The sequence below is a fragment of the Pseudophryne corroboree genome, chromosome 4 (assembly GCF_028390025.1).
Source record: "Pseudophryne corroboree isolate aPseCor3 chromosome 4, aPseCor3.hap2, whole genome shotgun sequence".
Taxonomy (NCBI): domain Eukaryota; kingdom Metazoa; phylum Chordata; class Amphibia; order Anura; family Myobatrachidae; genus Pseudophryne; species Pseudophryne corroboree.
In genome coordinates, this window is record NC_086447.1 from 707,889,460 (window position 1) to 707,915,599 (window position 26,140).

General features: G+C 43.4%; 1 protein-coding gene across 1 annotated transcript in view; it reads right to left on the minus strand.

Annotated features, from left to right (window-relative positions):
- Positions 1-26,140, minus strand: part of LOC134910984 (proton-coupled folate transporter-like) — a 668,553-nt gene that overhangs the window by 218,694 nt on the left and 423,719 nt on the right. The gene's annotated exons all lie outside the window — the stretch shown is intronic.

Sequence of the window (26,140 nt, forward strand, 5' to 3'; positions counted from 1 at the left end):
TGCTGGAAGGAACACCCGCAGTCCAGTTCCTGATAGTCAGATTGAAGATGTCAGTGTTGAAGTACACCAGGATGAGGAGGATATGGGTGTTGCTGGCGCTGGGGAGGAAATTGACCAGGAGGATTCTGATGGTGAGGTGGTTTGTTTAAGTCAGGCACCCGGGGAGACACCTGTTGTCCGTGGGAGGAATATGGCCACTGACATGCCTGGTGAAAATACCAAAAAAATCAGCTCTTCGGTGTGGAAGTATTTCAACAGAAATGCGGACAACAGGTGTCAAGCTGTGTGTTGCCTTTGTCAAGCTGTAATAAGTAGGGGTAAGGACGTTAACCACCTCGGAACATCCTCCCTTATACGTCACCTGCAGCGCATTCATAATAAGTCAGTGACAAGTTCAAAAACTTTGGGCGACAGCGGAAGCAGTCCACTGACCAGTAAATCCCTTCCTCTTGTAACCAAGCTCACGCAAACCACCCCACCAACTCCCTCAGTGTCAATTTCCTCCTTCCCCAGGAATGCCAATAGTCCTGCAGGCCATGTCACTGGCAATTCTGACGAGTCCTCTCCTGCCTGGGATTCCTCCGATGCATCCTTGCGTGTAACGCCTACTGCTGCTGGCGCTGCTGTTGTTGCTGCTGGGAGTCGATGGTCATCCCAGAGGGGAAGTCGTAAGCCCACTTGTACTACTTCCAGTAAGCAATTGACTGTTCAAAAGTCCTTTGCGAGGAAGATGAAATATCACAGCAGTCATCCTGCTGCAAAGCGGATAACTGAGGCCTTGACAACTATGTTGGTGTTAGACGTGCATCCGGTATCCGCCGTTAGTTCACAGGGAACTAGACAATTTATTGAGGCAGTGTGCCCCCGTTACCAAATACCATCTAGGTTCCACTTCTCTAGGCAGGCGATACCGAGAATGTACACGGACATCAGAAAAAGACTCACCAGTGTCCTAAAAAATGCAGTTGTACCCAATGTCCACTTAACCACGGACATGTGGACAAGTGGAGCAGGGCAGGGTCAGGACTATATGACTGTGACAGCCCACTGGGTAGATGTATGGACTCCCGCCGCAAGAATAGCAGCGGCGGCACCAGTAGCAGCATCTCGTAAACGCCAACTCTTTCCTAGGCAGGCTACGCTTTGTATCACCGGTTTCCAGAATACGCACACAGCTGAAAACCTCTTACGGCAACTGAGGAAGATCATCGCAGAATGGCTTACCCCAATTGGACTCTCCTGTGGATTTGTGGCATCGGACAACGCCAGCAATATTGTGTGTGCATTAAATATGGGCAAATTCCAGCACGTCCCATGTTTTGCACATACCTTGAATTTGGTGGTGCAGAATTTTTTAAAAAATGACAGGGGCGTGCAAGAGATGCTGTCGGTGGCCAGAAGAATTGCGGGACACTTTCGGCGTACAGGCACCACGTACAGAAGACTGGGGCACCACCAAAAACGCCTGAACCTGCCCTGCCATCATCTGAAGCAAGAAGTGGTAACGAGGTGGAATTCAACCCTCTATATGCTTCAGAGGGTGGAGGAGCAGCAAAAGGCCATTCAAGCCTATACAATTGAGCACGATATAGGAGGTGGAATGCACCTGTCTCAAGCGCAGTGGAGAATGATTTCAACGTTGTGCAAGGTTCTGATGCCCTTTGAACTTGCCACACGTGAAGTCAGTTCAGACACTGCCAGCCTGAGTCAGGTCATTCCCCTCATCAGGCTTTTGCAGAAGAAGCTGGAGACATTGAAGGAGGAGCTAACACGGAGCGATTCCGCTAGGCATGTGGGACTTGTGGATGGAGCCCTTAATTCGCTTAACAAGGATTCACGGGTGGTCAATCTGTTGAAATCAGAGCACTACATTTTGGCCACCGTGCTCGATCCTAGATTTAAAGCCTACCTTGGATCTCTCTTTCCGGCAGACACAAGTCTGCTGGGGTTGAAAGACCTGCTGGTGAGAAAATTGTCAAGTCAAGCGGAACGCGACCTGTCAACATCTCCTCCTTCACATTCTCCCGCAACTGGGGGTGCGAGGAAAAGGCTCAGAATTCCGAGCCCACCCGCTGGCGGCGATGCAGGTCAGTCTGGAGCGACTGCTGATGCTGACATCTGGTCCGGACTGAAGGACCTGACAACGATTACGGACATGTCGTCTACTGTCACTGCATATGATTCTCTCAACATTGAAAGAATGGTGGAGGATTATATGAATGACCGCATCCAAGTAGGCACGTCACACAGTCCGTACTTATACTGGCCGGAAAAAGTGGCAATTTGGAGGCCCTTGCACAAACTGGCTTTATTCTACCTAAGTTGCCCTCCCACAAGTGTGTACTCCGAAAGAGTGTTTAGTGCCGCCGCTCACCTTGTCAGCAATCGGCGTACGAGGTTACATCCAGAAAATGTGGAGAAGATGATGTTCATTAAAATGAATTATAATCAATTCCTCCGCGGAGACATTGACCAGCAGCAATTGCCTCCACAAAGTACACAGGGAGCTGAGATGGTGGATTCCAGTGGGGACGAATTGATAATCTGTGAGGAGGGGGATGTACACGGTGATATATCGGAGGATGATGATGAGGTGGACATCTTGCCTCTGTAGAGCCAGTTTGTGCAAGGAGAGATTAATTGCTTCTTTTTTGGTGGGGGTCCAAACCAACCCGTCATATCAGTCACAGTCGTGTGGCAGACCCTGTCACTGAAATGATGGGTTGGTTAAAGTGTGCATGTCCTGTTTATACAACATAAGGGTGGGTGGGAGGGCCCAAGGACAATTCCATCTTGCACCTCTTTTTTCTTTAATTTTTCTTTGCGTCATGTGCTGTTTGGGGAGGGTTTTTTGGAAGGGACATCCTGCGTGACACTGCAGTGACACTCCTAGATGGGCCCGGTGTTTGTGTCGGCCACTAGGGTCGCTTATCTTACTCACACAGCTACCTCATTGCGCCTCTTTTTTTCTTTGCGTCATGTGCTGTTTGGGGAGGGTTTTTTGGAAGGGACATCCTGCGTGACACTGCAGTGACACTCCTAGATGGGCCCGGTGTTTGTGTCGGCCACTAGGGTCGCTTATCTTACTCACACAGCTACCTCATTGCGCCTCTTTTTTTCTTTGCGTCATGTGCTGTTTGGGGAGGGTTTTTTGGAAGGGACATCCTGCGTGACACTGCAGTGACACTCCTAGATGGGCCCGGTGTTTGTGTCGGCCACTAGGGTCGCTTATCTTACTCACACAGCTACCTCATTGCGCCTCTTTTTTTCTTTGCGTCATGTGCTGTTTGGGGAGGGTTTTTTGGAAGGGACATCCTGCGTGACACTGCAGTGCCACTCCTAGATGGGCCCGGTGTTTGTGTCGGCCACTAGGGTCGCTTATCTTACTCACACAGCTACCTCATTGCGCCTCTTTTTTTCTTTGCGTCATGTGCTGTTTGGGGAGGGTTTTATGGAAGGGACATCCTGCGTGACACTGCAGTGCCACTCCTAGATGGGCCCGGTGTTTGTGTCGGCCACTAGGGTCGCTTATCTTACTCACACAGCTACCTCATTGCGCCTCTTTTTTTCTTTGCGTCATGTGCTGCTTGGGGAGGGTTTTTTGGAAGGGACATCCTGCGTGACACTGCAGTGCCACTCCTAGATGGGCCCGGTGTTTGTGTCGGCCACTAGGGTCGCTTATCTTACTCACACAGCTACCTCATTGCGCCTCTTTTTTTCTTTGCGTCATGTGCTGTTTGGGGAGGGTTTTTTGGAAGGGACATCCTGCGTGACACTGCAGTGCCACTCCTATAAATGGGCCAGGTGTTTGTGTTGGCCACTAGGGTCGCTTAGCTTAGTCATCCAGCGACCTCGGTGCAAATTTTAGGACTAAAAATAATATTGTGAGGTGTGAGGTATTCAGAATAGACTGAAAATGAGTGGAAATGATGGTTTTTGAGGTTAATAATACTTTGGGATCAAAATGACCCCCAAATTCTATGATTTAAGCTGTTTTTTAGGTTTTTTGGAAAAAAAAACCCGAATCCAAAACACACCCGAATCCGACAAAAAAAATTCGGTTAGGTTTTGCCAAAACGCGGTCGAACCCAAAACACGGCCGCGGAACCGAACCCAAAACCAAAACCCGAAAAATTTCCGGCGCTCATCTCTACTTGACACCTGCATGTGACTTGCAGGGTGCCTGGAATGGAATCCTGCAGCCAGTCGTGTCACTGCACCGATGCGCTATGGCAGGTACTCTGCAGCCTGTGGAGAAACCTGGAGCATCCTAAGAACCCTCCGGGTAGCGCTCTACTTCCTAGAGCTGGTAGCCCCACACCCTAAGTATGACATCATGATGTCACATTTTTATGGGTATATGTCGTTGGGGTGACACAACTTAGGTTGATAGTCATTAGGTCGACCACTATTGTTCGACATGCATTAGATCAGCAGGGTCACTAGGTCGACATGTACAAGGTCAACAGAGCAAAAGGTCGACATGAGTTTTTTCACTTTTTTTGGGTGTCATTTTCTTTGTAAAGTGACAGGGAACCCCAATTAGTGCACCGTGTCCCCTCTCATGGTTCACTTCGCTCACCATGCTTCAGGCAAAGTGCCTCGCTCTGCTACTGCTGCGCTCGGCACATGTTAACTTTCCCAATTGTAGTCCATGTAGATCGTAGAGTATGAAAAAGTCCAACATTTTTTACAAATGTGGAAAACTCATGTCGACCTTTTGACCTGCCCACCTAGTACATGTTGACCTAATGAACGTGTCAACCAAGGCGGTGTAGACTCCTAGGGCAGCCCTGCCCCCTAAACATGTGATGCCATAGAGCCCTGTTCGAGCCCTGACATGGGTGTCAGCAATGCCACCATTGGAGAGGATTTTAATACTGTATCTAAATTTACCACCACATAGGTGAGCCAATAATGTGCAGGTTTATGCACAGATTGTCAGACACAAGAAGAATGGTAGGATGAGAAAGAACGGAAGTAAATATTTTGTTTCAGGAAATTACTGTATATGAAAAGAAAAATAAAAAAAATTGGTTTGAAGAGGAACTTTTATTTTATAGTGTAATTTTTCCACTATAATAAAAGTGACCTCAGAAGTCTGATGTACAATTTAAACATTTCATTAAGCTTAAACAGAAAACAACTGGAGTAACAATTATTAGAGTTACAAGGCTTTTAAAGTATTTTGTTGCTGTTTACTATAAATGAATCCTCCAAATGTAATTCTGAGAATTTGTCTGAGATTTAATCACCATATATTAAAACAAAAAAAGTGAACAAATTGTACTCAACTGCAAAAGAAGTCTGTTTGTTAATACGTATGAGCAATCAAAAACTAAACAGAACCATTTTAATCAAAAACAACTAAATAATATTTTTAGAGACTTAGGACCAAATTCAATTAGCCATGAAATCATGGTAATTTACTGTGATTGCCGTTTTTGCACCTTCACTGCTTTTTTGCAAAATTGGATTACCGCGGAAATTGTTGCCGTAAGTGAAAAATTTTAAATGTATAAATCTGTCTCTACCCACCAAAAAAAGCTAAACTAACATTGGAAAACAGTATAGAAGTTTATCATTGGCGCTAATAAAAGTATTTCTGGTACTTAAATTGGGTCAAATGGCTGGTATATTTTAGAAAATGTAAAAAATGTATAGAAAACAATTTTTCAGCAAAATAAGTGCTGAAATGAAATTCTGTGTAAATAGAAATGGGTATAAGTATATATTTGTGTCATTTTAGCGTACGTTTAAAAAAAAAAAGTGGAAACAGACCGATCACTCCCACCTGCAAGTTTGAAAACACTTGTCCTACTCATAAAGCACTCCAATATACCTGTCCCATACCTTGTACCCCAATTTCCATAATTTTTCACTTTTTCCCCTCCTACAGTGATGTCATTATTGGCCAATTAAAAATAATTGAAAACTTCTAAGTGCCTAAACAGTCCCTTCAGGGAGTGTCCCAGGGGTTTAGAACCGACATTTTTACCTTAAAATAGGGATTTTTCATAACTTTTAATTTTCTCAGAGGAGGTGAATTGAAATTTGTAAAATTACAGCAGGTCCGTTTTTGCATACAATTGAATAGGCGCTTTTTGAGATTCATGGTAAAGTCAAATTTTTTTACAGTGAAAAACAACTTATTGTGGCCAATTGAATTTGGCCCCTAGAGTACATCTTGGTATATGCTGTATCAGAGGTTCCCAAATGCAGTCCTCAAGGCACCCTAATTGTCCAGGTTTTAAGGATGTCCATGACTGAGCATATATTGTTAGATCAAATTGACAGAAGTACTAATAAAGTCACCTGTACTTAAGCATGGTCAACCTTAAAACCTAGACTTTTAGGATGACTTGAAGACTGCGTTTGGGAACCTCTGGTATATACTGTATATTAAAATGTTTTTCATAATTATTCCTTTAATATTACTTTGGTTCTTCATACATTTATACTGTATGTTGAAATAATAATCACCAGTTAAAATAACAATTAACTTATACTTACAGCTATCCTATATAATAAAAGGCTAACACTGCTCCTCAATTCTATGGGGGGAATTCATGTGTTTTGTTCACTGGCAGCTACTAGATGGCACTCGACAGAGCAATTCAAATGTTGGTCAATTCAGGTGCACAAAGCCGTCGCCACTGTCGTTACTGTTATGTTGTTCCGTCATTTTGACGGACTGGTAACTAGTTAATTGATAAAATTTATGCTGCCTCAGTATAAATTTTTAATTCATCTCCAATTAGTAACTTAAAAAGACATGCAATTAGCATTAGAAAATAAAAAAGATGACAGTATTATTAAGTGATCAAGAAACTAGATCCAAATTACACACAGTCATTTAATAATTTTGTTGGACTATGAAACGATTGTACATTTTTAAGATCAGTCAAGATTAGGTCTGGGTCACAGAGTCTGATACTTAGTTGCGTGCACTGAAACAAATGTTCAAATGTTAGAGACCCTCAAGTTTTGGTTTTTAGCAAAACCACCCTCAAGCAGTGGGGAATTTCCATTAGGCAGTGCGGTACTTGCTGGGGGGGCAGCACTTGGATGTGTGTGTTTGTACTGTCAGAGTGAAATGTACTAATAGTTGCAAAATATTTCCACTGTACTGTAGCATATGCCATCTTGAATGGAGGGTAAATGGGTAGGCCATGCACATACTGCCCCTATAAGCTGTCCTACTTAATAAATATGTATTCAAAAGAAAAAAAAAATCAGTGTTTTTTTTTTAGTGTTCTATCAAATTAGCTATCATCAAATGAGGGCTTATAACCAATCAGTGAGGATAATAACATTAGGTAATGAGGGGTGTCCGTTACTGTTGTTCCTAGGGTTGCCCTCACCTTTATGTCCACATGTTTGTATCTTGCAGTATGCCCAAAAATACTACTACACCTAGTGTGATATTTTTCGTTACCAGAGAGAGAAAGTTAAAAAAAAATAATAATCAAACATTAGAAAAAAATATGCAAATATCCCAAATGAAATATGCCTATATTTGTGTAATTTGACATGAAGCAGGGAGTTCCAAACATATTCAGAAATATGACCTTCCCAAAAAAAAATTGTGTGCACCTTAACCAGCCTATTCTGCAAAAAACTTGTCTGGATATATTTAAACTTAAAGTAGGTATGACTCTGTAGAGCTGTCTAACGCCTATACTAAAGTCTGTCTATGTGAGAACATCCGTTATTACAGCCCATTTACAACTCGTCAATCAGAAGTGGAGATGCAGTTGTAATGTGTAAAACACTACATTGCTTGTTCCTACATATACTCATTTAGCGTACGCACATAGGCCCTTAAGTAAAATAGAAATTCAGGCTTGTGCTCATTTGTGCAAAAGGGAATCTGGTTAGCAGAGGCCCAGAAAAGTCATATAGTGCACCCTACTGTCTTTGAGATTACTTTATACAGTGTTTGTGTGTACAATGCCACATACGGCACATAGTGAAAACATTGTGCTTAATCTATTTTCTACAAAGAAATATAAATTGCTAGACAATTTTTTTAATTTCTCAAGCTCTACAAAAATTACCCTCTATAGGGTCACTGAAAATGTCTTTTGATTTTACCAATCGCTTCTGCCTCAGGAAAATTGTTAATGACAGATCTTTATTCTACCCTCAGAAATGAGCTGGCACACAGAGTTTATGGCTGTAAATAATAGCGTGTTTGTGCGAGGCAGGCATAATGTGAATAGCCAGCTGTTTCACAAGTATACATCCCCAAATTTCTTTTACTTGAGAGCTTGCTGAAAAGTTTAAAGCAACAAAGACACAAGATGTGAAACATGATATACTAGGAACCAAAATCAGGTTGTGTATCGTACACTAACAATACCAGAAGTCCAATATCCAATACTTTATAGTAAAGGGTGTGGTATAGAAGATCTACAGCATTTAAATAGACAGTCATTAGGTCAACCCATATGGTCAACATGCATTAGATGGACAGGGTCAAATGATCAACAGGGTCAAAAGATCAACATGAAAAAAGTAGTGTTGACCTATTGACAGTCTATCTTTACATTGGAACCCATAGTAAAGATGTGCAGTTCAGTTTTTTAAAAATCCAAACTCACCCGAATTTTGGGGATCCAAGTTAAACCAAAACTCGTATTCCTTAGGGAATCTGAGTTGAACCAAGCCCTGGTTTGGAGCTTCCCTTAGTTCGGAACTCAAATTTAAAATCAGAATTTTTAGTTTTGGATTGCTTGCAAATCCCTCCCTTGTTATTTCAGATGTCATTTCACACAGGAGTGTGTGATCAAAATGGACTGAAATGACTGGAAGTACATGTTATTGATGGTAATAATGAACACAAATAGGTCCTAATTACATGATTGTAGCTGTTTTTATCAATTGCCAAGAAATCCAAACCCAAATATTAACCAAAACACTAGGTGGTTTTTCCAAAGCTAAAAAAACAAAAACAAATCACTGAGGGTAGTTTTAGCAAAACCAAAACATGAGGGTCCTCACACATCTCTACCTTATAGACAAACCAAGTGGGATTTCCATAGCATTCTAGCCACCAGATACTGTAATGGACCTTTACTGTATGCTAACCATTCAAATTCTTATTTTTACTTTGATGACCTGGTATAATTAGCTCAGTAATGGGTTGTGTTACTGCAGTGTTTAGGTGCTTATTCAGGATCCAAACACAGCTTTTCAGGTAAATAAATAGAACAGTGCTTTACTGGCAGCATAAATGAAACAAAACATTATTTTTATTCTTCCACTTCCTACTGAAGATCCAAATAACTCTGACACAATTCAACCACCTCTTTCTCATGTATAGAACTAGTTCTAACAATCTTTCATTCTTTATGATAAGAACATCATACTCATATTTTCTAATACATTTTGATGCTGAAAAAAAGCGTTCAGACATGACTGCCAATTTGAACTCTGTCTCCTTAAGAGCCTAAAACTCCAACTTTTTTTTGCTTCCTCTTGTTTAAGGGACATATTTAGAGTGGACAAATCACTGTGCAACTTTTTAACCACTTGCAAATGCAACACTTTATCATCTGCTGACTTTCTCTTTAAGTCACTTATTTCCTCAATATAACAGTCTTTCATGCATAACTGTATTCTTTCATGCATCAAAAGTATTAGAAAATATGAGTATGATGAAATGAAAGATTGTTAGAACAAGTACTGTACATGAGAACAAAGTGGTTGAATTGCACCAGAAACAGGCTTTGTCTTCACTCACCACCTAAAAGAAGAGCATACCATAATGCAGGTGCAGTAAGCATCCATGTTCCCATTAAGCTGCTGTAATCCGATTTCTGGACACACCATTTGCAAGTACATTCTCCATGAATTGTTATGACTTGGAGTAATTAGCTTGGGAGAGAGGTTTGTTAGTGCAGTGTCTAGGTGCATAATAAGGACCCAGACACAGCTTTTCAGGTACATAAATGGAATGGTGCTTTACTGGCGGTATAAATGAAATAAACACCCAGCCCCCATTAAGGGCACTGACTCACTTCTTCCCTCCTGACTATCCTTAAGCAGCTACAAATGTGTCTGCCTACATCCTTGCTGCAGTCATGTTAAACAGCCCTTCTAGTCATGCAATGCCGTGGCATGACTCGGTAGTACCGAGCCTCTTTATGGGCAACTTTTTCCATTTAAATGCATCTAAGTTGCATTGCTATAGGAATAGGTTGCAAAAGCAGCTTATGCAGATTTAAATTATATATTGGAAATTACTGTAATGCAGCATTTCTTATGCAGATACAGCCACAGACACACACAGAATATAGGCATGATGAATATAATTTTAATCAGCATAAGCTGCTTGTGTGTCCTAGTCACATAGTGATGTTAATAAGATGTATTTTCAGCAAAAAAAGACGCCTGACATTAGCAGAGCTGCCTAGGAGCTGCTTGCTGACTCATGACTGTCATCTCCTGATGCATGGCAAATTGAGGCAACATATATGAGGACACATCTGTGGTCTGCAAATAAAGACTCTCAAAGTCTCTGCCTGCTTCTTTGTAGGTCTATCACAAGTTCCAGCCTGGCTTGGCTGCCACAGCTACAGATGTAGCCACCTTTATCTTGACAGATTCTCCGCCTAGACGGACGTTTAGTCACGCTAAGGCGATAGCTTAGCTTGCTGAGTTTAATCACAGGCAGGCGCGTTGAGGCGATTCTAGAAACTCAGCATGCATTACACATCTCCACCACTGGGTGGCTAATGCTCCACTAATCCAGTACTTTTGATCGTATAGCGGCGGATTGATCTACAGCTCTGGCAAATAGTCAGTGACGACTATAATTTAAGAGATGGTGACCAATGGTCAGACAGTGAGAGTTCTCAATATAAATAAATAGTTTATACAGACACAAACGAACATGTTAAAACACTTGTGTATGCAGACGCAAGATTTTGTATGGAGACGCAATTAATTGTGTAAAAGGAAGTATGTACAATGCATAAACACCGTGCTTTTGAAATACATGTACAGTATGAGTGTCTGAGTTCCCGTGGCATTCACTTTATTATAATTTTTTTTCTTTGTTATACATTCAATGGAAGAGTGCACACAGGTTTCACATAAATCTTGTCTTGTAACCTGATCAAAACTCCCTACCTGTCTACTGCATGAACTGTGCAGGATCCCTGGGGGGGGGAAGTGGGATGGGGGTAGGGCGAGGCAGTGGAAAATACGGTGTTCAAAGAACGGGCCAATGCTGAAGGAGCGTCAGAATCCCATAGCTAAAATACACAGGGTCGATAGGGATAAGTGAGGTCTATGCACATAACAATACAGCAGACCCCATCGCATCACAAAGTGACAAAATGTCTGAGGCACATGAACCCCCACCTTGTAGCATTATGTGCATAGTCCTCGCTTAACCCTATCACCCCTGTGTATTTTAGCTAGGGGATTCCGATGCTCCTTCAGCACTGCCCCGAAGCCTGCAAAACCTATGCCGTCACTCACTTCATAGCTGAGTGCTGACACAAGGTGGATGTTCATGTGCCTTGGACATTTTGCCACTTTGCAATGCGATGGGGTCTGGGGTATCGTTAAGTGCATAGACCTCGCTTATCCCTATCGACCCTGTGTATTTTAGCTAGGGGAATCTGATGCTCCTTCAGCATTGCCCCATGACCTACAAAATCTGTGCTGTTACTTGCTCCATAGCCGAGGGCCTCCATGGGGCAAGGAGTCACAGGCGGTAGCCATTTCAGTTGAGTCTGCCCTGATATAGAATTGTATGTGTACCGTATGGTGCAAAGAACTTTAACAGTACAACCGCTCCTGCAGCTTTGCCCTGGTTTATGTGAATAACTCCCTCCCTGTCTACTGCATGACCTGTGCAGTCTCCCAGGGGGGGAAGGGCGATGGGCTAGCGGGAGGCAGTGGAAAATATCATGCTTTTGAAATGCAAGTACTGTATGAGTCTGAGTCCCCAATATGTTCTTCTAGTGTACTAATTGGCACTAACAGCTTGTAACGTACAGTGGCAAGTTTAATCTTTCTATGTATAATGGAGAGATAAAAGCTCATCCCTAAGTTCCTAGATGCCAAATCACCATCCTTAGTATCTCTGTACAGTATGTTCTACTAGTGTACTAATTAGCATGAACAGCTTTTAACTGGATGCCAAATCACCGTACTTTTTGTTAGGGTCTCCTGCCCTGTGCTGCCACGTCGTCATGGCAACCGGGAGACAAGTGCTAGTGGAGTAACCTGAGCGCAGCTGATACTCCGGTTCGGGTCTTTTGCTGTGCAGTGGTTATAGGCTCTGTGCACGGCAGGGGATCCGGTGCTGGTTTTTGTGCTCACAGTCTGTGAGGTCTGAGTGGGGCGTGGACAGCACCTGCTTTATAAGGCCTCTTTTCAGGGTAAGCAGATGCTGCTGAATCTCTGTTGGTTAGTCAGTTCATGAAAGTTAGCCAGTACTGTGTAGCTTTGTATTTGTTTGTTGCTTACTGCAAATAGGCCTGGGGATTTGGTATTACACTCTGCCAATCCAGACCTAGCAGTAAGACTGGAGTCAGTCGTTTAGCTTGCTGGGGTTCTGTTATTACTCTGTGAACTTAGCAAGTTTGCGGCTGTATTCTAACACTTGCCTGTCTAATCCTGTCTCACTGTGCTAGGTGTCAGGGGTCAGTTTAGTGGCAGTAAGCTTAAACCTGTGCACTGCAAGTGAGAATCAGGATTGTGGAGGCTCTCCTTGTGTCTATCATTCCATCTCTGACCAAGGAGTTTACTGCCACACCCGTTGGTAACCCTTTAGGGTTTTGCTGTTGCCCTTAGCAACAGCATTTCGGGTTCTCTACGTATTAAAACACAACATCTTGCTTTTTACATCTGAGCAGTTCTAATACAAGGGAGATACCCAGTTCCTTAGCCTCTGGGCTTCTCTGTTCACTGTGTGTGTATTTTGTTACCCTATCACCTTCTGTGTACGTTATGTCATATTCCCCAGTTTGTCTGTGAGTCCATTTGTTTTGCATAACAGTTCAAACACCAGTACATTCCTGCAGGCACTGGTGTGCATAACATATTCAGCAGCCTAATACTCCTGTTGAAATTTTGTGGGAATATGGAGCATACCCCTCAAAATACGTTGCAACAGGTGGTCGATCAGGTGCAGGTCCTGACTCGGCAATTTAATGATTTGTCCATTAAAATGCACACCTCCCAGGCTGCTGGCGGAGCTCCCGCAGCAGCAGCACCTGCAGGGGTTAAGGAGCCGAAAGTAAATCTCTCGGATCGTTTTTCTGGAGATCGCTCGCAGTTCTTTTGTTTCAAGGAGAGCTGCAAGCTATACTTCCGGCTTAGGCCTCAGTCTTCTGGGTCGGAGATTCAGCGGGTGGGCATAGTGATTTCCTTGCTACAAGGAGACCCACAGGTCTGGGCATATGGGTTGCAGCCTGACTGTCCGTCGCTTAAAAGTGTTGATGCTTTTTTTACGGCACTGGGCATGTTGTATGATGACCCTGACAAGACGGCCTCAGCCGAGGCTCAGATTTCGATCCTTAAGCAAGGGCGAAGGCCAGTTGAGGTTTACTGTACGGAGTTTCGGAGGTTGGCCCATGATACCCAGTGGAATGACCCAGCCCTGAGACACCAGTACCGAAGAGGTCTTTCTAACCAGATAAAGGACCAACTGGTACAATATCCCTTGCCTGATAGCTTGGATCAGCTCATGCAGTTATCCATCCGGGTGGATAGACGGCTGAGAGAGCGTAGGCTTGAAAGGGAGACTGAGATTTCCTTCCTTCCCAAGGGAACCTCAGACTCTGAGGAATTTTCTGAGGAGCCTATGCAGATTGGGGCTACCCGCCTCTCCTCGCGTGAGAAGACGCGGAGGAGACAGCAGGGGTTGTGTTTGTACTGTGGGAATAAAGGTCATGTGGTAGTATCATGCCCAGAAAAGCCGGAAAACTTCAGGGCCTGAGGGTGATGGGAAATATCCTGTCAGGCCAGAAGTCAGAATTTCCCAAGAAGACTTTTATCATTCCGGTGACCTTGAAGATCCTCGGTCAAACTGTCAAGACTGAGGCCTTTGTGGACAGTGGGGCCGACGGGGTTTTTATGGACCGCCAATTCGCCCTAAAACACTCTGTTCCCTTAGTACCCTTGGCATCGGAAATTGAGATTTGTGGGTTAAACGGGGAACCATTATCCCAAGGTAAAATTACCTCTTGCACTAGCCAGATTTCTTTGTTTATTGGAGCCACACACTCTGAGGAGTTGTCCTTTTATGTGACTGTCTGTACTTTTGCCCCATTGGTGTTGGGGTTACCCTGGTTAAGGGCCCACAATCCTCAATTTGACTGGGTCTCTGGGGAGATTCTTAGTTGGGGTACTGATTGTTTCAGGAGTTGCTTGAGCCTTCCAGTCAGGCTCTCGCAGCTAAGTTTGCCAGGATTGCCAGGGTGTTATGCAGATTTTGCGGACGTGTTCTCCAAAAAAGTTGCAGAGGTACTACCTCCCCATCGCCCCTATGACTGTGCCATTGATTTGTTGCCAAATGCTAAGCTTCCCAAGAGCAGGTTGTACTCCCTGTCACGTCCTGAGACTCAGGCTATGGCAGAGTACATTCAGGAGAACTTGGCTAAGGGATTTATCAGACCTTCACAGTCTCCAGTTGGGTCGGGGTTCTTCTTCGTGGGTAAAAAGAACGGTTCGTTGCGACCCTGCATCGACTTCAGGGAATTGAACCGTATCACGATTAAAAACTCATACCCACTGCCTCTCATTTCGGTCTTGTTTGACCAGCTTTGTACTGCCACCATTTTTTCTAAGATTGACCTACGCGGTGCGTACAATCTAATCCGAATAAGAGAGGGGGATGAATGGAAGACTGCCTTTAATACCCACTCAGGGCATTATGAATATTTGGTGATGCCTTTTGGGCTCTGTAATGCCCCGGCAGTCTTCCAGGATTTCATGAATGATGTGCTCAGGGAATATTTGGATAGATTCTTAGTTGTATACTTAGATGACATCCTAATCTTCTCCCATTCCCTGGAGGAACATCGGAAGCATGTACGCTTAGTCCTCCAGAAACTCAGAGACCACCGGCTTGGGGCGAAGCTGGAGAAGTGCGAATTTGAAGTTCAGCAAATCGCATTTCTAGGATATATTATCTCCCCAGAAGGTTTCCAAATGGAGGGTTCCAAGGTACAGGCAGTCCTGGATTGGGTGCAGCCCACTAGTTTGAAGGCGCTTCAGCATTTCCTGGGCTTTGCGAATTTTTATAGACGATTTATCGCTGGATTTTCGTCTATAGTGGCGCCCTTGGTGGCACTCACTAAGAAAGGGGCGGATGTTGCTCACTGGTCTTGTGAGGCTAAAGCGGCTTTTGCCCGTCTCAAAAGGGCATTTGTTTCGGCCAAGGTGCTGCGACACCCAGATCCAGAGCGTCCTTTTGTGGTGGAGGTGGATGCCTCTGAGATGGGTATTGGGGCAGTGCTTTCTCAGATGGGAGTGTCTGATAATCGCCTTCATCCCTGTGCTTACTTTTCCCGTAAATTTTCGCCTGCCGAGATGAATTATGACGTGGGTAACCGGGAATTGTTGGCTATTAAGGATGCACTCGAGGAGTGGAGACACTGGCTTGAGGGGGCTAAGTTTGTGGTCTCAATTCTCACTGACCATAAGAATCTGGCATATTTAGAGTCAGCGAAGCGTCTCAATGCCAGGCAGGCACGATGGGCTTTGTTTTTTGCTCGCTTTAATTTTTTGATAACATATCGCCCTGGGTCAAAAAACATCAAGGCTGATGCGCTCTCGCGGAGTTTTGCTCCAATCCAGGAGACCACCGAGGAGCCGTTGCCCATTGTTTCCCCATCATGTATTAAAGTGGGCATTACCCAGGACCTCTTATCATTAGTCCTTAGAGCACAGGAGCAGGCTCCTCCAGACCTTCCGGTAGGTCTTTTGTTTGTGCCTCCTAGGTTAAGACAGCGAGTGTTCCTGGAATTCCATGCCAAGAAGTCGGCAGGTCACCCGGGTATTGCCAGAACTCGGGAGTTGCTATCTAGGGCGGTGTGGTGGCCCTCGGTGGCTAAGGATGTGGATCAGTGGGTTCGGGCATGTGACATCTGTGCCCGAAATAAGACTCCTAGAGGGGTTCCTGTTGGCCCATTACATCCACTCTCTATCCCATCTAAGCCATGGACCCACATTTCAATGGATTTTGTGGTGGACTTGCCCAAATCCTCGGGGATGACAGCCATCTGGGTTGTCGTTGACAGGTTTTCGAAGATGGCGCACTTCGTTCCACTGGTTGGGCTGCCATCAGCCAGACGCCTGTCTGAATTATTTATGCTGCATGTTGTGCGTCTCCACGGGTTGCCACTTGATGTGGTCTCTGACCGCGGATCCCAGTTTGTGGCCAAATTCTGGAGGGCATTTTGTTCCGATCTCCAGATTTCTGTCAGCTTGTCGTCAGGCTACCATCCGCAGTCTAATGGGCAGACTGAAAGGGTGAACCAGTCCTTGGAGCAGTTCCTCAGGTGTTATGTCTCCAAGTGTCAGACTGACTGGGTTGCTCATCTGTCCATGGCGGAGTTTGCCTATAACAACGCGGCTCACTCTGCTACAGGGATCTCTCCCTTCCTTTGTGTGTATGGGCATCATCCTAAGGCCAATTCTTTTGACCCCCTGGACTCCACGCCTGGTGGTTCCTCTGTGGTTTCGGTCCTTAGAGGTATTTGGCGGAAAGTGAAGAAAGCCCTTGTGTCTGTGTCATTAGTGACCAAAAGGGTTTTTGATAAGCGGAAAAGACCCTGCAGCTTCAAATTAGGAGACTTCGTCTGGTTGTCTACCAAGAATTTGAAGTTGAGACAGCCATCTCATAAGTTAGGGCCCCGGTTCATCGGCCCTTATAAGATCACCAGGTTTATCAATCCGGTGGCATTTCAGTTAGATCTGCCCCGTTCTTTGGGTATCAATAAAACATTTCATTGTTCCCTTTTAAAACGGGCGATTAGTAATCCTTCTTCCAGTGGAAGACCTTCCCCTCTTCTGATACGTGGCCAGAGGGAGTTTGTTGTTGAAAGGATTCTTGACTCCAAGGTGGTTCGGGGTCGGCTGTCATTTTTGGTGCACTGGAAGGGGTATGGCCCGGAGGAGCGGTCGTGGGTGCGCAGTTGTGATCTTCATGCCCCCAGACTGATACGCTCTTTCTTCTCGCAGTTCCCCGATAAACCCGGTGGTAGGGGTTCTTTGACCCCTCGTCAGAGGGGGGGTACTGTTAGGGTCTCCTGCCCTGTGCTGCCACGTCGTCATGGCAACCGGGAGACAAGTGCTAGTGGAGTAACCTGAGCGCAGCTGATACTCCGGTTCGGGTCTTTTGCTGTGCAGTGGTTATAGGCTCTGTGCACGGCAGGGGATCCGGTGCTGGTTTTTGTGCTCACAGTCTGTGAGGTCTGAGTGGGGCGTGGACAGCACCTGCTTTATAAGGCCTCTTTTCAGGGTAAGCAGATGCTGCTGAATCTCTGTTGGTTAGTCAGTTCATGAAAGTTAGCCAGTACTGTGTAGCTTTGTATTTGTTTGTTGCTTACTGCAAATAGGCCTGGGGATTTGGTATTACACTCTGCCAATCCAGACCTAGCAGTAAGACTGGAGTCAGTCGTTTAGCTTGCTGGGGTTCTGTTATTACTCTGTGAACTTAGCAAGTTTGCGGCTGTATTCTAACACTTGCCTGTCTAATCCTGTCTCACTGTGCTAGGTGTCAGGGGTCAGTTTAGTGGCAGTAAGCTTAAACCTGTGCACTGCAAGTGAGAATCAGGATTGTGGAGGCTCTCCTTGTGTCTATCATTCCATCTCTGACCAAGGAGTTTACTGCCACACCCGTTGGTAACCCTTTAGGGTTTTGCTGTTGCCCTTAGCAACAGCATTTCGGGTTCTCTACGTATTAAAACACAACATCTTGCTTTTTACATCTGAGCAGTTCTAATACAAGGGAGATACCCAGTTCCTTAGCCTCTGGGCTTCTCTGTTCACTGTGTGTGTATTTTGTTACCCTATCACCTTCTGTGTACGTTATGTCATATTCCCCAGTTTGTCTGTGAGTCCATTTGTTTTGCATAACAGTTCAAACACCAGTACATTCCTGCAGGCACTGGTGTGCATAACACTTTTATCTCTCCATTATACATAGAAAGATTAAACTTGCCACTGTACATTACAAGCTGTTTGTGCCAATTAGTACACTAGTACAGAGATACTAAGGACGGTAATTTGGCACCCAGGAATTTAGGGAGGAGCTTTTATCTCCCTCCATTATACTTAGAAAGATTACAATGGAGAGAGATTAAAGCTCCTCCCTAAGTTTGTGGATGCCAAATCACTGTACTTAGTATCTCTGTACAGTATGTTCTACTAGGGTACTAATTAGCACGAACAGCTTGTAACGTACAGTGGCAAGTGTAATTTTTCTAAGTATAATGGAGAGAGATAAAAACTCCTCCCTATGTTCCTGGATGTCAAATTACCATGCTTAGCATTTCTGTACAGTATTTCCTATCTAGCCAGAAACCCTGCATCCTGTGCAAGCTAGGCGGACAACTGGAGGGGACCCGATTCACGGTTGCTTCCCATTTCCCTTTCCAGTGTCACATAAACTAGTGGTTGGTCTGCTCCAAAAGCCAAGAGTCTTCTCTTTTGTATGGTAGCATTCCTGAGTCACTGGGACACCCAAAACCAGAGATATCAGTATGCAAATTGGACCCATTTTCCCATAGACTATAATGGGCCCGTTAATTCAGACCCACCATGGGTTCCGATGCTTACCATGAGCCTTGTGGGGGGTCACAGAAACTTGAGGCTGGTAACTTCCAGTAGCTAATTGTATCCCCTTCAATATCAACCTAGCGATGAAGGCTCCCACCTCCCACGCTGAGAGTCCCAGGTTTGAGTCCCAAAGTGCCAACCTTTTTTTTTTGTATGTTCCCGTGACATTCACTTTATTTTTTTTTTCTTTGTTATACATTCAATGAAAGGGTGCACACAGGTTTCACATAAATCAAAGTAAATCTGCAGCAGTGATTCATTCCGCTATATACAAATACACAGCGGTAATGAGTATAAATTAGTGTATTCTGACGCAACTAACTGAGCAACACAGTACTGTAGATCGTTGGCATTTGTGTATTGTACCTGACCTGAACTCCCTCCCTGTCCACTGCATGACCTGTGAAGGCTCCCAGGGGGAAGGGAGATGGGGGTAGGGAGAGGCGGTTAAAAATACCGTGCTTTTGAAATACAAGTATTAGCGTCAGAGTCCCCTAAGGCATAAACCAACACCAATGGGAAGGAAGTGCCAACCTTTTTTTTAATGTGTTCCTGTAACATTATCTTTATTATTATTTTTATTCTTTGTTATACATTCAATGGAAGGGTGCACACAGGTTTCACATAAATCAGAGTGGGCGGGGGATTTTCCTACATACAGTTGTATACTGTTGCACATGTCTTGTAACCTGATCGGAACTCCCTCCCTGTCTACTGCATGTACTTTACAGGCTCCCAGGGGGGAAGGGGAAAGTGGGATGGGGGTAGGGCAAGGCAGTGGAAAATACCGTGTTCAAAGAAAAGGCATAATGAAAACCATGGGGAACTTTGCGGTGTATTGTTATGTGCATAGCCCTCGCTTATCCCTATCACCCCTGTGTATTTTAGCTAGGGGATTCTGACGCTCCTTCAGCATTACCCCTAGCCTGCAAAACCTATGCCGTTGCTCGCTCCATAGCTGAGTGCTGCCACAAGGCAGGGGTTCACGTGCCTCGGACATTTTGTCACTTTGTGATGCGATGGGGTCCGGTGTATAGTTATGTGCATAGACCTCGCTTATCCCTATCGCACCTGTGTATTTTAGCTAGGGGATTCTGACGCTCCTTCAGCATTGCCCCATAGCCTGCAATATCTGTGCTTTTACTTGCTCCATAGCCGAGTGCCTCCATGGAGCTAGGAGTCACAGGAGGTAGCCATTTCAATTGAGTCTGCCCTGCTATAGAATTGTATGTGTACCATACGGTGCAAAGAACCTTGACAGTAGAAACTCTCCTACAGCTTTGCCCTACTTTATGTAAAACTTGTGTTTTGTCAGTTTGATATGCGATCAAGCCCGGTGTAACGTAATGTGCATAGACCTCGCTTATCTCTATCGCCCCTGTGTATTTTGGCTAGGGGATTGTGACACTCCTTCAGCATTACCCCGTAGCCTGAAAAACTTATGCCATCTCTCACTCCATATCAGAGCGCTGCCTGCCATGTGGTGGGGGTTCAGGGGCTGCGGCCATTTTGCCAGTGTGCTATGCGATCGAGTCCAGTGTACCATAATGTGCATAGACCTCGCTTATTCCTATCGCCCTTGTGTATTTTAGTAAGGGGATTGTGATGTCCTTCAGCATTGCCCCATAGCCTGCAAAATCTGGACTGTTACTTGCTCCGTAGCCTAGGGCCTCCGTGGGGCAAGGAGTCATAGATGGTAGTCATTTCTATTTAGTCTGCCCTACTACAGAATTGTATGTGTACTGTACGGTGCATAGAACCTTAATCAGTAGAACTGCTCCTGCAGCTTTGCCCTGGTTTATGTGAATAAAAAAAATAATAATAAAGTGTCTGGAAAAAATAACATGCATTCGTACTTTAGGAATCGAACTCGGGACTCTGAGTATAGGAAGCGGAACACTTCGCCTCAGACAGATGAATAAATCCATTGGTTTTGATTATGCTGTTATGGCTACGGGATTAGGACGCTAACATACTGTACAAAATTCCTAATCTCAAGAGGCAATAGTGAACTTCTAACACATCCATTTGCGACAGTGTACACTACTGGTTTTATGTTGATTTGTCTGCGGGACTTGGACGCTCACATATTCATAAAGTACTGTAGATGGATCATATACTGTATGCTGTACTATTTGCGTCTGTACCGAATATACTGTATTAAATAATGCAGCATAATGAATGGCCTTCCCTGTCTGCTACATGTATAGGTTCAGGCTTCCTGGCTATCAGTAGCTTTCTAGCATACTCAGTGCCGAGTAGCTTTCCCAACCCCAGTTGGGCCGGATACACAGGCCACAGCCTGTCCTGACTGCAGAGTCTTCCAGACTGACTCTCCTGCACAGAAATTAGGTATACTCACACCTGCCTTTTCTTCTCTGTGTGGGTAAATCCCTCTTGCTGCACACAGAATGCATGTCTCATCAATGCAATTTACCCTCATACAGTTACATAACATTCTAGTCAACTAAGTATGTGCATTTTATAGTTCTGCATTAAATACTATATACCATAATGTTTTGTACACTTGTCACCAGAATTTAAGTTTGTATTGTGATACAGTGCACTGGAATGATGTACTGTGCTGTACAATACCCATCAGTATGGGACATAATTTGTTGATATTGTTTAGGAGACACCACAGTAAAAACAAAAAGGCAGTATTAGTCCAGATGTATAAATTCAAGTATCCCACACTCTTAACTTGGACTAAAAGTTACCTTTGAATATAAAAAAATACTTCAAGACATAAAGGACATACTGTTATTAGAACTGTACACAATACCTTTATACCCATGTAGTATTCAAACTAATAAACAGATGTAAAGGATTAAACCCAACAAATACAGTATATAGTAGCAAGCACTGCAGCATGGGTGTAGTACGGCTGACCGGCGGTCTCCTGACCACCGGTCAGCTTACCGACGCCGGGATCCCGGCAGCATACCGACGCCGGGATCCCGGCGGGGAGGGGCGAGTGCAGCAAGGGTTCTATTCCCACTCTATGGGTGTCGTGGACACCCACGAGTGGAAATAGTCCCTGTTGGTCGGCATGCCGACCATCGGGACAGTGACCCGTCGGGCTGGTGGAGGAGGTCATATGACTGTCGGTCAGCTGACCGGCGGTCAAATGAATACCACCCCCTGCAGCATACATGAGAGAACCCATACTGTTGTCTGTATTAAAAATGTAGAAAACTCTTTTGGCGTAGTATACAACATAAAACACCATTTATGCCTCAGATAGCCATTCTGATTGCAAGTACTGAGACTTTCTTGTGGCATACAGTTCATATTTCAAGAGAAGTTTTCAAGAAATCATCACCAATCTATAAAATTAGTGTATTGTTTGTAACCAGGATAGGGGATATCCTCCCCATCCCTGGACTTTGTAATAATATATGTAGTTTACAGTGGTTATTGTCAGGTAATTATTCACAGATAAGCAGACAATACTGTAATTGTAAAGACAGCACATGCTTTGAAAGATTTATGACCCCTCTTTAAAATGAAGGTGCCCTCGAGTCTCCAGGTGTCCAGATGGGTAAGAATGTGAAATTTTGTATCATTCCCCATTACTGTACTTTATAGTTTGTCTGGGAGGGGTGAGGCTTCTGCACAATGTATGACATCATCAAATAACAATCTCCTGACTCCCAATTGCAGAAACTAGCAGGGACAGACTTAGATTTGTCCTGTACTTTTATCAACTGTGGTGCTGAGAATTAGTGTGACTCATCCTCAACACTTGTGTATATGCTGAGGAACAAGACCCATTAGCACTGAATATGTTAAAGAAAGTCAATATGATCACGCCAAGCAAATGTATAAGCAAATCCTGCTTTTTTCAATACACTTAAGGTAAAGGGTTTTGTTCACCAAAACATAATTGTAATAATATTATGTTCAGTTTAAGATAACGTTCAAAATAGTATCCTTAAGATAGCATATGTTTACTAATGCTCTCAATGAGCAAACTTGAGTTTAGTGAATTTAGTTAAGACACCATATCACACAATCTCCACAAAATTACCTAAATTTAGGAATTATATATGTTTTATTTTAGAAAGATTAATTGACAGTTTGTAACAAAAGTAAATTAAGTTATTCCTTGAAAATAGAGTTGCTGCAGGGATAGAGATGCAAAAATCACATTCATCTACAAAACCATCTCCCCTTTAAACCTTTATTTGTTTAGGATCAAACAGATTATAAATTATTAGCAAGGAAAACATATTAATGGCAATTAATAGTAACTAAAAGTCTGCTCTTAGATAATAACAGTCAACACTTAATGCAATATAGCTGCTTAAAGTAAAAAAAGACAAATGTTCAATGTTAAATTTATTTCCTATTGATGCTTTTTGACTTATTTTTCCTTAATAGTTGTCAATTATTTGAAATAAAACTTTAAATGAACTCAGATTGTCAAAAAAATGTACGTGATCCTTTAAGCCAGCCACACAATGCAGTATTTAAATGGATTCATGCTTATCACGAGATGTGAAGAATATAATAATACAAATTAAATTGGTTTATCACCTTTAAAAACAGTAAAATTATAATTTATATTCTGTCCATCAGCAACTATTCATATCTCCAGTGGTTTTCCACCTTATGCTACTTTTCATTTTACAATCCTCTAAGAGCTTGTGATTAAATAGTAACTTCTAAATGCATGCAGGATCTGTATCTATAAAAAAGGACTGATTGAATTTGATTTATTATCCTAATTTAGTATATGAGCATAATAACTTCATTTTATTTGCCAAGTCATGACTTTATTAAATTGCTCCTATATGCATTACCTGTATTCCAGAAAGACAAACCTATCTATTTCTAAGTACGGTATATATATATTTTTTTAATCCATACATACATTATAAGTTGTTAAAGTAGAAAGTAAACAAAAATGCAATTCTAGAATTAACTACCTGTAGGCTTGGCATATATTGTGTAACTACAGTAGGTTGACTAAACATAAATCCCGTTGGTTACATGATTACAGTACCACCACTGATGTGATATTTAATATATATTAGCATTGTGTCTAGAAAGGTATGCATGCAGTATGTAGCTATCAGCAGTAATCCAGCCATCTTCTAAAGCCCCACGCCCACACCCCACAAACACAATCTTGCACTCACTGCTTTTATGACTCTACCATACACCAGTGCTCCTGAATCACAAAATATAACCCAAACAGATGGCAATACTCAGAAACTTCAAATAGTCAAGCCAACAGCATTTTTTATTCAGATGATTCAGTGCCCTAGAACAATTACAAGTAAATACAAAACACTTTTAAATGCCTATAACATCTCCCCATCACCTGAATGTTGCATCTCACTAATCATGGCCGTCACCAAACAGGTCAAACTCCATTGGAGTTGTGCCCATAGTGGTGCATTTTCACAGCATGACAGGAGCAGTATATTTAACAAACATGTATATACATTATACAACATTCCAAAATACAAAGCTACAAGCTGGTAATACATATTAATACTGTATAGTAGAAAACCATTCTGAAATTAATATAAAGATACACTGTAAAGCAAAATCCAAAAGCTTCCGAGAAGGGTTACAAATATTAAGTTTAGTGTTACAACATAACCACATTGTAAAGGTTATCCAAGAAACAGCAATAATGTCACAATTTATTTTTATAGAATTTATAAAAAGTAGTGGACACCCAGTGTTTAAATTGCCAGTGCATTTAACACAACTACTGTAGGTTTAGGTGTCAAACATAATATAAACAGTCCTTGTATACACACAGATGACCCAGGTGGTCAATTCAACGCCACTCCCCGGACCTCTGTGGGTAGACAATAATTCGGGCGCACTCCAAAAAAATTTTTTTTTGCAAACATTGCCCCAATTCCAAAAGAGAAAAGGGACCATTAATTTTGTACTAATTGCCTCTTATTAAAAACAAGCTGCTCCCACTTTATAGCTAGAAGTAAACTATACGTGAATGCCAGATATATTATAGAAAGAGCGCTAAGCACCTGCAGTGTCTATAAACTAATTATGCAGTTTCAAATAACAATTATGCCAGCATAGCATGTACAGAAAAGTGCATAAAAAATATAATTTATAAACAATTTATTACACATAAAAAGCTAGATATTATAATCTTTCACAAGCTTTTGTGTTAATCACTTATTCACATAAATGAAAACACTCAAGGGGCTATATAAATATATTCTAAAAGTAGCTATTGGGACAGTCCTTGGTCTCCAACTCCAATAAGATACATATGTTGCCGCTCCTAATAAAGAGACATTTACTTTCTGTCTAGAGACCATAAAGTTAGTAATTCTGTATCATTACTGTATCCAGACTCCAGTTCAAGTACTAAACTTTTAGTTGGAAGATATAAACAACAGCTAATGCTGTATTTCAGTGTACCGGAGTTTAGAGGAAGAATATCGTGCAATTGTAGTGCTCACCTCCCCAGCACCAGAAGTCCAGATATTGTGCTCCGGAAAAACGCAGTGCCCGGCTGCGGCAGCGCGCCGCTCTATGTTCCTCTGCCGGAGTCGCGGATTTCCCGAGGTGGTTGGAGCTTCACGTACTGGCCTCATTACTTCCAGTTAGAGGGTGAGGGAGCAACTCCCAGCTGTGGCTGCACGCCGCTCAGCTTCTCCTCATCAGTACTATTTGGGGAGCTCCTCACCGAGGTGTATATTAGAGATGCTTTACCAAGATAGCGGTTCCATAGTCCCAAGCATAAGTGTTCCCAAATAGGATATGAAAGTGTCCTTAACGTGTTTCTCCGTTATATCAATCGAACGGTTTCATCAGAAGGTATGTCAAACATGTCTGAACAGACCTCCTTGACCAATGACCATGGGCCTAATTTAGATCTGATCGCTGGGCTGCGTGCTTTGCTGCCCTGTGATCAGATAGTCGCCGCCTACAGGGGGAGGGTTAAATCTCTGCAATCGCATGTGTAGCAGAGATACACAAACTGATTTTGTGCAGTATCTGCATAGCCCAGAACTTACTCTTTCTGTGCGATTGATTCATGCTGATCTGGGCCGGAGCTGACGTCAGACACCCTCCCTGAAAATGCCTGAGCCTGCGTTTTTCCGGACACTCCTGGAAAATAGTCAGTTGCCACCCACAAATGGCCTCTTCCTGTCAATCACCTTGCGCACACCAGTGCGTTTGGATTTTTTGTACCATCGCGCCGCTAGGCACAGATGCCTGTTGCTGTTGTACGACACGACAGTGCATTGCAGTGCATATTCATGTGCAGTTCGGAACTGATCGCCCGCTGTGGAAAAACGCACAGCAGCGATCAGATCTGAATTAGGCC